Source organism: Phoca vitulina, unplaced genomic scaffold, assembly GCF_004348235.1.
Source record: "Phoca vitulina isolate PV1807 unplaced genomic scaffold, GSC_HSeal_1.0 scaffold2, whole genome shotgun sequence".
Classification (NCBI taxonomy): Eukaryota; Metazoa; Chordata; class Mammalia; order Carnivora; family Phocidae; genus Phoca; species Phoca vitulina.
The window spans coordinates 66,031,102-66,043,393 of NW_022589705.1; positions in this window are offsets into that span (position 1 = coordinate 66,031,102).

Sequence of the window (12,292 nt, forward strand, 5' to 3'; positions counted from 1 at the left end):
TTTCCCTGGTTAAAACCTGCTGATGGCTTCTGTTTCTCTTGTAACAGAGACCCAAACCTTTAACAAGTCTTCCAAGGCCCTGTCCTGCTTGGCCCCTGCCTCATTTTGTTCTTCTCTCTTACTCTGTGCTCAGCCACGTGTTCTTCCCTTAGCCCCTTGAACACAAAGGCTCTCTCCTGCCATAGGATCTTTGCACATACTATTCTTCCATTTTCTACTCCTCCTTCAGTTTCAATATATTTTTCCAAGTAAGCCTTCACAGACTTCCCAGTCTACCTATGGACACTGGGCAAGTTTCTTAACTCCCTGATGCCTGTTTTCTCATCTGTAAAATGAAGATGATAATAATGCCTAACTCATAGGTTTGCTGTGAGGATTAAATAGAATGATGAATGGGAAGCACTGTGAGGTCAGACTGGTGCTGTGTTCTGCTTGGGCAATTGTCCTGCCCTCTGCCTGTCTTTCTAGATGGGAAAAGTAGTGGAGACTCCCCCTCCGCCCCAGTTCTAGGTGGGAATCTTGGGGTAAGATGGGTCCTAAAATGTGAGGGTTTTGAGGAAGAGCATCTACACAAGGGCACTCAAAAATTTCTAAGTGACTTCAGTGAAACCAAGGAGCTAATTGTGCCCGGGAGTCATTGATAATGCCTGGGTTGGGCTGGAGTACTCAGAGAGAGGGAGAGATCAAGAGAACCCACAAAGGTCAGGGAGAGAGAGGAGGTCAGCAGGAGCACACCACATTTCTATCAAATCTACAAATGGCCTGTAGCCTGTAGAGCAAAAGACACTGATTGCAACAGGGTCTGTATGTCAGGCAAACCTGGGCTTCCATCCCCACCCTGTCACTTATGGACTGGAGGATCAGGAAAGTCACTTCACTTCTCTGTGCCTCAGTTTCCTTATCTATAAAATAAAGCTCATGAACTTATTTTGCAGGGTTGGTAGGGGGATTAAATAGAACTGTATTAGTTTGCTCAGTCTGCCATGACAAAGTTCTGTACAGGCTACCTTAATTTATCGTACTTCGCGTTACTGTGCTTTGTAGATTCTGTTTTTTACAGATTGAAGGTTTGTGGCAACCTTGTGTTGAGCAAATCTATTGGCTCCGTTTTTCCAATAGCATTTGCTCACAGGGTGCCTGGGTGGCTCAGTTGGTTAAGCTTCTAACTCTTGATTTTGGCTCAGGTCATGATCTTGGGGTCATGGGATCAAGGCCCGTGTTGGGCTCTGCACGGAGCACTGACTGTGGAGCCTCCTTGAGGCTTGAGATTCTCTCTCTCTGCTCCTCCCCCACCCCCTTGTAGTGCTTTTGTTCTCTGTTTCTAAAAAAAAATGTTTCCTACATTTGCTCACTTCGTGTCTCTGTGTCACATTTTGATAATTCTCACAATATTTCAAACTTTTTCATTATTATTATATTTATTACAGTGATCTGTGATCAGTGATTACGACTCACTGAAAGTTCAGATGATGGTTAGCATTTTCTAATAAGATATATATATTATATTTTTAGACATAATGCTGTTGCTCACTTAATAGACTACAGTATAGTGTAAACATACTTTACATGCCCTAGGAAATCAAAAAGCTCACTTGACTCTCTTTATTGGAATATTCACTTTATTGCAGTAGTTTGGAACCAAATCTACAATATATTCAAAGTAGGCCTGTACCGCAGACAAGGTAGCTTAAACAACAGAAATTTATTTTCTCACAATTCTGGAGGCTAGAAGTCTAAGATCAAGGTTTCTGAGAGGCTGGTTTCTTTTAAGGTCTCTCTTTGTTGATGGCCGTCTTCCTCCAGCGTCTTCACATAGTCTTTCCTCTGTATGTGTCTGTGTCCTAATCTCCTCTTCTTGTAAGAACAATAGGAATATTGGATTAGGGCCTACTTTTTTTTTACCTTAATTTCTCTTTAAAGGCTCTATCTTCAAACATGGTCATATTCTGAGGTACTCGGGGTTAGGACTTCAACATAGGAATTTTGGGGTCATACAATTCAGCCCATAACAGGAATATAGACCTATGTCAGTAACTAGCATACAGCAAAGACTCAGTTATGCTAATTACTTTTTTGTCTCTAATTGGAAGAGCAGACAATGGCAGTGCATTCAGAGAGTCCCAGAACTCCATAGATAACTATGGCTTTTAGCCTTTTGGCACCTCTGATTTTCTTAAGCACTGGGACTTTCCTCTGCTCCTTGGAGTGGGAATTGTGATAAATCACATCATGTCTGAAAGCAACTGGGAACTCTAGGAGTTAATTTTATTTTTAGTATATTGACTTAGCTAAAAAAAAAAAACACAAAAACAAATCCAAAATATTATCTGCCAATCACCAAAGCAATTAAACCCTGACAATATCTGCCTGCAGACTTTGCTGAAGTGGACCTATAGTTGATCTGAGTAGGTAGCCCTAACTCCACCCACTGACTAATCAGTGTTAACCAAGCGTGAGTTTTTGTGCCAGATGCTGTGGCACAAATCCAGGACACAAGTCCCTGCCTCAGGATCCAGAGGGTTTGGTTGGGATGTTCGCTCCTTTCAGGAAAAGACAACAGAAAGCATCCTCTGATGTGAGCAAAGCGAAAGTTCAGACAGTTTGATGTACCTGTGGGACATCCAAGTGGAGCTGCCCAGGGGCCATTGGATGGACACCTGTGGAGCTTTAGAGACTGGTCTGGTTTGGTGATATAGATTTGGGAGTCATTGTAATAGAAATGCAACTGTGGGGAAGAGTGCCATCTTTGAGGGATAATATGGCACGTGTGGAGAGAAGAGGGCCAAGACCAAGTCCCAGTTTTTTTGGGAGAGAGAATCTGATTTGCTCAGCTTGAGTCCAGTCGGCTGGGGTTAATGGGTTAGAGTCAAGTCAGATAAACATGGTGCTGAATCCCAGGACCTCAACCCTGTAGGCGGATGTGGGAGAGGTCATTCTTCAAGAAGGCAGTTGTTAAGCTGATATGGCATCAAAAATATGGCTACCAGAGTATCCTCCTGTAGAATTGGCACTCACATTTAGTAGGCACTCAATAAATATATGCTGAATCAATGAATATATAAATAAATGAATTACTTAATGAAGGGATGAATAATCTTGCTACAGACTTTTTTGTAACATTGTTTTTATTGATATGCAATGCACATACTATAAAATTCTCAATTTTATTTATTATTATTATTTTTTTAAAGATTTTATTTATTCATTTGAGGGAGAGAGAGAGAGAAAGAGAGCAGAGGGGCAGAGGGAGAAGCAGACTCCCCACCAAGCAGGGAGCCTGACGTGGGGCTTGATCCCAGGACTCCAGGACCACGACCTGAGCCAAAGGCAGACGCCCCACCAACTGAGCCACCCAGGTGCCCCTAAAATTCTCAATTTTAAAGTGTACAATTCAGTAGTTTTTATTTAGTATTGGCACATATGTTTGATTCATGTTTCCTTTCATGAGACACATGATTGAATAGAGTCCTGTGTGGATATGGAGTCAGTTTGATCCCGCCCCCTCATCTACAGTTTTTCTTACACAGAAGGTAACTTGAGGAAAGAGACTCCTTTCCCTTCTTTGGAGGATGCTCAAGGGCAGGAGCTGGAAAGGGCCAGCCCCTGACCTGGGAAGGCTACAGAGGGGCAGTGAGGAATACTGAAGGTATTCTGGGTAAAGGGAGGAATGCAGGCACACACTGTCACTGCCTTCAACCCCTCTATGAGACTGCAGCAGGCAAGATGTACTACCAGATGGCCCTGGCCAAAATAAATCCCATAAATGCCAAAAACTCCCTCAACAATGGAGGCAGGGATGCTCAGAGAGCATGGAAAGGACTGGAAAGAATTTTTATTTCCTTATCCCTTCTGTTGGAAGAATAATGACCCCTCAAAGAAACCTGTGTCTTAATCTCCGGAACCTGTGACTATGTTATGTTATATAGCGAAGGGGACTTAAGGTTGTTAATCAGCTAACTGATTATCCAGGTGGGCCTAATATAATCAGAAGGGTCTTTAAGAGTGGAAGGTGGAGGCAGAAGAGGAATCAGAGTCAGAGAAGGGGATGTACAATGGAAGCAGGGGTTAGGGTGATTTAATGCAAAGACTTAATCTACTTTTGATGACTTTGAAGGTAGAAGGGAGCCATAAGTCAAGGAATGAGGGCTGCCTCTGGCAGCTGGAAAAGGTAAGGAAATGGATTATCTCCTAGAGCTTCCAGAAGGAACACAGCTCTGCCAATAACCTTGATTTTAGCCCAGTGTGACCTATTTTGAACTTCTGACCTCTAGAACTACAATATAAAAAATTTGTATTGTTTGAAGCTACTAATTTGGTAGTAATTTGTTATAAAAGCAATAGGAAACCAATAGACCTTCCTAGCTATCTAATTCCTAAAAGGGACAACAGCAATATTCACTTTTAGATTTTTGTTTCTTTTTATCCCTTTGAATTGTTCTCTATTTTCTCTAAGATCTGCTACATTTTGTCTTCCTGGGTCCCATTTTTCCCTCCAGGCAGAGGGCCCTTTGGGGATGTTGCTAAGTCCTTAAGCCCAAGAACATGTCTACCCGAGTCCATCTGTCCTTCCAAGGCCTGTCCCAAATGCCACCTTCTGCTTGAAACCCTCATCATTTTCCCCAGTGGATAATCTTTCTTCCTCTCCATCCCTGCAGCACACTCACTCCTCACTGGGACACTTGTCACACTGTCTTCTACATTCAGGACTTTGTCTCAACTCCTCTAGGAGCTTGTGTCTGTTTGTCCTTCGCTGTTTTAAATTGCCAGCCTTTGTAATCAGGAAAAGGCATGTACTTTGTTTCCAGTTCGGGGAGAGAGCTCAGTAAGAGATAAAGAACAAAAATGTGTTGTTCCCCTAGGACTCTAATCTCAGCTCCTTGCTCCTGCCCGTAGATGATGTCAACCACCAGGAAAAGACAACAATAAATCCTGTGCTGAAGGTCAGCCAATGGCTGCTTTACTCACTGTACTGGCTATCTCTTGTACCCTCCTCATATCCTCTGGGCCCTCCTTTGACACCATTATTGCTGGGGAACTAGCTTCACACAAGTTTTAGGTGGCAGCAACACATCTCCGCTCCTCTACACATCTCACTTTCTGTCTCAGGGCTTCTGTAAGAGCCACCTGCATTCATATTGGTGCTAGGAAGTGCGAGGGTTTAACACATCATGAGACAACTCTTGATCAAAAGGATATGGGAGTTGAGGGATAAATGTTCCTCTCTTATGGTCAATGCGGAGACACTTTTGAGGTGGTTTTCCACAGCTCCTCAGAACGTTCCAATAAGATCAAGCCCCAGTTTCCACAGCCGTGATCAACTCAGGCATGCGCTTTTTTTTTTTAGGGAGAGAGTGAGTGTGCAAGAGCGAGGGGGGTAGGGGCAGAGGGAGAGGGGAGAGGGAAAGAGAATCTTGAGCAGGCTCCATGCCCAGTGTGGAGCCTGATGCAGGCTCGATCTCACCACCCTGAGATCACGACCTGAGCCGAAATCAAGAGTCAGACACTTAACCAACTGAGCCACCCAAGTGCTACATCTCAGGCATGCACTCTTGAATTAGATTTCCCTTCTTTTGTGTTTCCCTCTCCCTAGTCCCTGACTTTGGTCACATGGATTACCTCTTAAAGTAGACTACCTGCATGTGAACACCAGGCTGTCCCTTCTGAGGGAATCCAGCCTTAGATGCCTCCCTTGTCACTGGAGCTGCACTTTTATCACATGACTGGACTGACCAATGTGAAGCAGCCGAGGCCATTTTGAGTGTCAGCCCTGTAGGTCTACCCAAATACAGAAACTGTAGGAATCACTTGTCTTCATGTATCATCCCACCTAGATGTAGCAGCCTGAGCTCCCTTTTTTGAACATACTTTATGGACTAAATGCTAAGCCATCGATGGTTTCAACAAAGACAGGAAGAGGCCTAGGCTATACCTTACTCATTTTGGTATCTTTTATAGTTTATTACATGTATCAGGTGCTCAATCTGAGCAAGCTGAAATACCACACCTATTACATAACTCCCTTCAACGTTTCTAGATAAATGGTGGCTCTTTTTGCTTGCTCCTGCCTGACACATACTATATAGTAAAATGATAGTAATATATATTGAGCACTTACTATATTCCAGATACTAAGTGCTTTATGCACACTATCCCAATTATTATTAATAGTCTTCCTGTGTAATAGGTCCTCTTATTATCTCCATTTATAGATGTGAAAATTGTGGCTCTGAGAAATTAAGTAACTGCCTAGAGTTGTACAGTAAGTAAATAGTGGAGCCAAGATTTGAATTCAGCATTTCTGACCCCAGAGCTCTCTTAATCACAATGATCAATTGGTAAGCAAACAAAGACTATTAGTATAAGGATAGACCTATAGGTCGATGGGATAGAATTGAGAGTCCAGAAATAAATCCATATACCTATGCTCAATTGATTTTCGTTAAGAATGCCAAGACCATTCAGTGGGGAAAAGGTAGTCTTTTCAACAAATGATGCTGGAACAATTGAGTATCAATATACAAAATAATTAATTTGGACCCCTAACTCACCATATAAAAATATTAACCCAAAATGGATCAAAGACCTAAATGTAAGAACCAAAACTATGAAACTCTTAGAAGAAAACATGTCATCTTGATGTTAGATGAGGAAATGATTTTATTTTATTTTTTTGAGTTTTAAAAATTGTTTTTTTATTAATTCTATTTTATTATGTTATGTTAGTCACCATACATTACATCATTAGTTTTTGATGTAGTGTTCCATGATTCATTGTTGAGGCAATGATTTATTGAATATGACACCAAAAGCCCGAGCAACAAAAGAAAGAAGATAAATTGGACTTTATCAAAATTAAAAGCTTTTGTGATTCAAATGACATTACCAAAAAAGTGAAAAGACAACCCACTGAATGGAGAAAATACTTTCAAATAATATATCTGATAAGGGTATAATATCTAGAATAAATAAAGAACTCTTTTAAGTCAACAATAAAAAGACCGATAACTCTTTTTTTTTTTTTTTTACATGGGCAAAGGATGTGAATAGACATTTCTCCAAAGATACATAATATCATTAGTCATTAGGGAAATGCAAATCAAAATCACTGTAGGATACCACTTTGTACCCACAAAGATAGCTACAATAATATTTTTAAGTGGAAAATAACAAGTGTAGGTGAGGAGAAATTAGAATCTTCATACATTGCTGGTAAGAACATAAAATGGTGCAGCTGCTGTGGAAAACAGTTTGGAAGTACCTCAAAAAAATTAAACAGAGTTACCATATGATCCAGCAATGCCACTCACAGGTATATACTCAAGAGAAACGAAAACTTATATTCACACAAAAACTTGTACGTGAATGTTCACAGCAGTATTATTCATAGTAGCCAAAAAGTGGAAGCAACCCAAATGTCTGTCAACTGATGAGTGGATAAACAAAATTTGATATTATTAATACAATAGAATATTATTCAGCCATTAAAACAAATCAAGTGTTGAGGCTCCAGAGTGGCTCAGTTAAGCATCTGACTCTTGGTTTTGACTCAGGTCATGATCTCATGGGTTCTGCGATTAAGCCCCGTGACAGGATCTGTGCTCGGTGAGGAGTCAGTTTGAAGATTATCTCCCTCTGCCCCTCCCCCCACTCACATGCTCTCCCTCTCTCTCTAAAGTAAATAAATCTTAGGGGTGCCTGGGTGGCTCAGTTGGTTAAGCAGCTGCCTTCGGCTCAGGTCATGATCCCAGAGTCCTGGGATCGAGCTCTGCATCGGGCTCCCTGCTCAGCGGGGAGCCTGCTTCTCCCTCTCCCACTCCCCCTGCTTGTGTTCCCTCTCTCGCTGTCTCTCTGTTAAATAAATAAATAAAATCTTTAAAAAAATAAAGTAAATAAATAAATCTTAAAAATGAAGTACTGATACATGCTACAACTTGGATGAACCTTGAGAACATTATGCTAACTGCAAAAAGCCAGACATAAAGGTCACATTATATGATTTCATTTATAGGAAATTTCCAGATTAGGCAAATCCATAGAGACAGAAAGTAGGTTTTTGTTTGCCTCTTGATTGAAGGCAAGCTGGGTCCCTTTGCAGAAGAACCATACAGAATTGTCACAAGCATATAATATAAATCTTCCTCTTGAGCCTTTTCTAAAGATAACCTGATGTCATTTACTAGAGTGACAGCACAGGAGAAAAGGAAATACCCAGAACTTTGGCAGATGATTAGGCAATGCCTTTGAATTGATGTTAATTCCTGGGAGCCCAAAATGCCATTGTAGCCCACTAAAGTATAGGACCAGTTGGTCAATGGGTCCACCCTTTAGTTATTTCTCTAATTCCTGAAGGAATAATTGTAATAGACATACTTGGCCAGAGGCAAAATTACTACATTGGCTCTCTAATCCATGGGACAAGGTCATTATAGTAGAAATAGCTAAGTGGAAGGCCCTGGAACTGCTTCCTACCAAGATAGTAAACCAGAAGCAATGGTGCATTTCTGGGGGGGAAATGCAGAGATTAGTGCAACATCAAATACTTGAAACATGCAAGAATGGTGATATCTAGCATATCCCTATTTAATTCACTTGTTTGGCCTGGGCAAAAGTAGAATAGATATTGGAAAATGTAGATTTTAATAAACTTAATTAGGGTGTGACTTCAATTGCAGCTCCTATTATAAAAGAGTTTCTTAACTGGAACAAATCAAGAGCCCCTAGCACTTGTTATGTGACTAATGCTTTCTTCTCCATACCAAGTTGTAAGAACAACCATAAGCGGTTTACTTTTTTTTTTTAAGGTTTTATTTTTAAGTAATCTCTACATTCAACATGGGGCTTGAACTCACGACCTTGAGATCAAGAGTCACATGCTCCACTGACTGAGCCAGCCAGGTGTCCCTAAGTGGTTTATTTTACTTGGCAATGTCAACAGTACACATTTACTGTCTGTCTCAGTGCTATGTCAGCTCTCAACCTCTGCCATATTTTAGTCAGCAGAGATCTTGATTGTCTTGATATTCCATAAAATATCACACTTGTCCATTACATTGTTGATATTATGCTGATTGGATCTGATGATCGGAAACTAGCAGTTAATTTGGAAGCCTTATAAGATATATATAAACATGAAGTGTGAGAAAAACCATATGGCCTGCCACCTCAATGAAGTTTCTGGGAATCCAGTAGACTGAAGCATGTTGAGATATCCTTCCCAAGGTGACAGAAAAGTTGATGCATATCCTACCATGACAGAAGAATCACAATGATTGGTAGGCCTTTTTTGATTTTGGAGGTAATATATACCATATTTTGAACTGGAATCATCTAAGGAGTCACCCATAAGGCTGCCATTTTAAAATGGGGAACAGAGCAAGAAAAGGTTCTGCAACCATGTCCAGGCCATAGAATAAGATGCTCTTCTATTTGGTCCTTATGATCCAGCAGATCCAATGATATTTGAGGATCTCCAGCAAATAAGGATGGTGAATAAAACATTAGGTAAGCACCAATAGGAGAATCACAGTATAGACCTCTAGGATTTTGGAGCAAATCTATGGCCTTTAATCATTTACTCCAGTGCTTGTTTAATGAATTCATGGATAACATGGATATGATGGTAGAGATGAAATACCTTCATGGGCTTAAAAACATGGACTTCCCCTTAAGGAAGCTGACTTGACTATTGCTACTTTTGAGTACCTAATCTGCTAACATGATGTCAACACTGAGTCCCCAATATGGTAGCATTCCCTAGGGGGAAAAGCCAGCCTCCTGACGGCAGGCTGAATACATGATATCTCTTCCATCATGGAGAGGTCATCAATTCATCCTCAGGGGAATAAACATATGGTATGGATTTTCCCACACTACCTGTAATGTTCTGTTAGCTCCACCATCTGTAAACTTTCTCAAGAATGCTTTATCCACTGTCATGGTATTCTGTCCACAAGCAGTGGACTCATGCCCAAGGAATTAACTGGTTTTACTATATACGCCATTACCTAGAAGTAGATAGCCTAATAAAAAGGTAGAATGGAGGGGTGCCTGGGTGGCTCAATTGGTTGGGCGCCTGCCTTTGGCTCAGGTCATGATCCCAGAGTCCTGGGAGCGAGCCCCACATTGCGTTTCCTGCTTAGCAGAGAGCCTGCTTCTCCCTCTCCCTCTGCCTGCCACTCTGCCTACTTGTGTTCTCTCTCTGTCAAATAAATAAATAAACTCTTTAAAAAAAGGTAGAATGGATTACTAAAGTTTCAGTTTTGATATAAGTTGGTAGACAACACTCTGAAACAATGGGGTTCTGTCTTACAGGATGCAGTATATATTCTGAATCAGATAATTATATGGTACTTTCTCCCCCTTAGCCAGAATACATGGGTCTAGCAATCAATGTTTGCAAGCAGAATGGCCCATTTCACTCTTATACCCAATAACCCACTCACAGCATTTTTGCTTCCCATGTTGTTGACTTTTAGCTTTGATAGTTTGGAGGTATTATTCTCAAGTGAAAAATGCTTCTGCACAGGAGGGTTCTAGTTCCTCTGTGTGCTAGCACTAGTCATGATGCCTCGTGGAGCAGTGGTGAGGACTTGAGCATATCTGAGACTCCCTCAAGGCTAGAAGTGCTTATTGTTGGGACATCATTTTCTGTGCCAGAAGCTTGGGTGTGGGAAGTCTCCCAGCCAGCGATGGGCACTAAACTGTTGTAGGTTGTTTCTGGGTTGGGTTTAAAGTTGATGCTGCTTATGGTTTGAGTTTATGACTTGGTATTTTCCTTATTATGTTCCTTAATATATAACTTGGTATTATTGGGGAGAATTGGGTGAATAGGGAGAAGAGGAGATGGCACATACTGGGAGAAGAGCTTGTGGTGCCTTGTTGCAATTGGTTAGGCTTAACCTTTGTTAAATTTGGGTTGTCTGAACCATCAGCATCTGGGTGTCACAAAAGACTAGCTGCAGGAAATTGTCTTTCTGCATTGTTCCAACATACCCTTAAGCTTAAACTTCCCCTTCCCCCTCAGGTGGCAATACCCATGCTTATGCCATCTTATTCTGTTTTCTGCTGCCCTTTTGTTCCCATTGTAACCATTTAATAAACCAGCAAGTTCATAAGTAACCCAGTCTTCCAGGTCATCTGTCAGTCTAGCTGCCCATGGACTTGTATGTGGGCCTGAGCCAGGACAATTTGGGTTATATCTGTTAATGTGACCTCATTTGTACCTACAGGTTGGTGAGGTTTAGGGAAATTCTGGTATAAAAACATTTCCAAACTGAAAGTTTTTCTGAGAAAGAAAAAAAAAAAAAACCCAATCAAAACAAGGCATTTGCAAATACTGGCACATGAAATATATATTTCCAATTTATATTTGAATGGTTATATACCTCATATATTAGTGCTGACTACACACATCAAAAATCCTTCATGGCTATGAACATGATGTTCTTGTTCTTCCTAGCATTTTCTGCCCAGAAGTCTTCTCTGCTCCCTTACACCTCTGCTCCCTTATACCACCATCATTAAAAAGAATTGCCCATTAATACCCATCACCATGCTATACGCAAACAATGAATCATGGAACGCTACATCAAAAACTAATGATGTACTACTGTATGGTGACTATTATAACATAATAAAATAAATTTTTAAAAAAAGAGTTGCCCCCCCCCCCCCACAAACAGTTGCCCATTAACATCCTCAGGTGCATAATTGTTGCAAAAAGTATTAGTGGCATTAACTTTAGAAAAATTGTCAAAAGAGCAGAGGGGTAGTTCTTGAGCTACCTGCATCCTGTACTTTACATCCTGTATATTACACTGATATCTCTAAATAAAACATTTTGAATGTTTGCACATCTGCTGATAAGTGAACATTTTTGCTCTATTACATGTTTCAAGCAACAGTTTGATTTTGCCATCTTGTGGGTACAGCGTTATTAGTCCAACTTTGAATTTTTTGTGCATTTTACTGATATTTTACATAAGTAAATGGAAAATGGAAAGATGAAATTGCTGATAGTGGTGGTCAAATGTATATGTCTTATAAACATATTGCAGTTGAGATAAAATGGCTTCCATTTGGTTAACCTGAAAGTGCTGACTTTTTATTCTTATTTGGATGCCCATTAGTGTTAACTCAGTTCATTTTGTGTTGATTTTAAAGGGAAAAAAATTAAAGAATAGTTTTAAAATGCTGGAAATATATAATCAGATATAATTAGAGATTATATATATTTATACATATATATGTATATTTGTATATACATATAAATATATATAGCTACATATATATT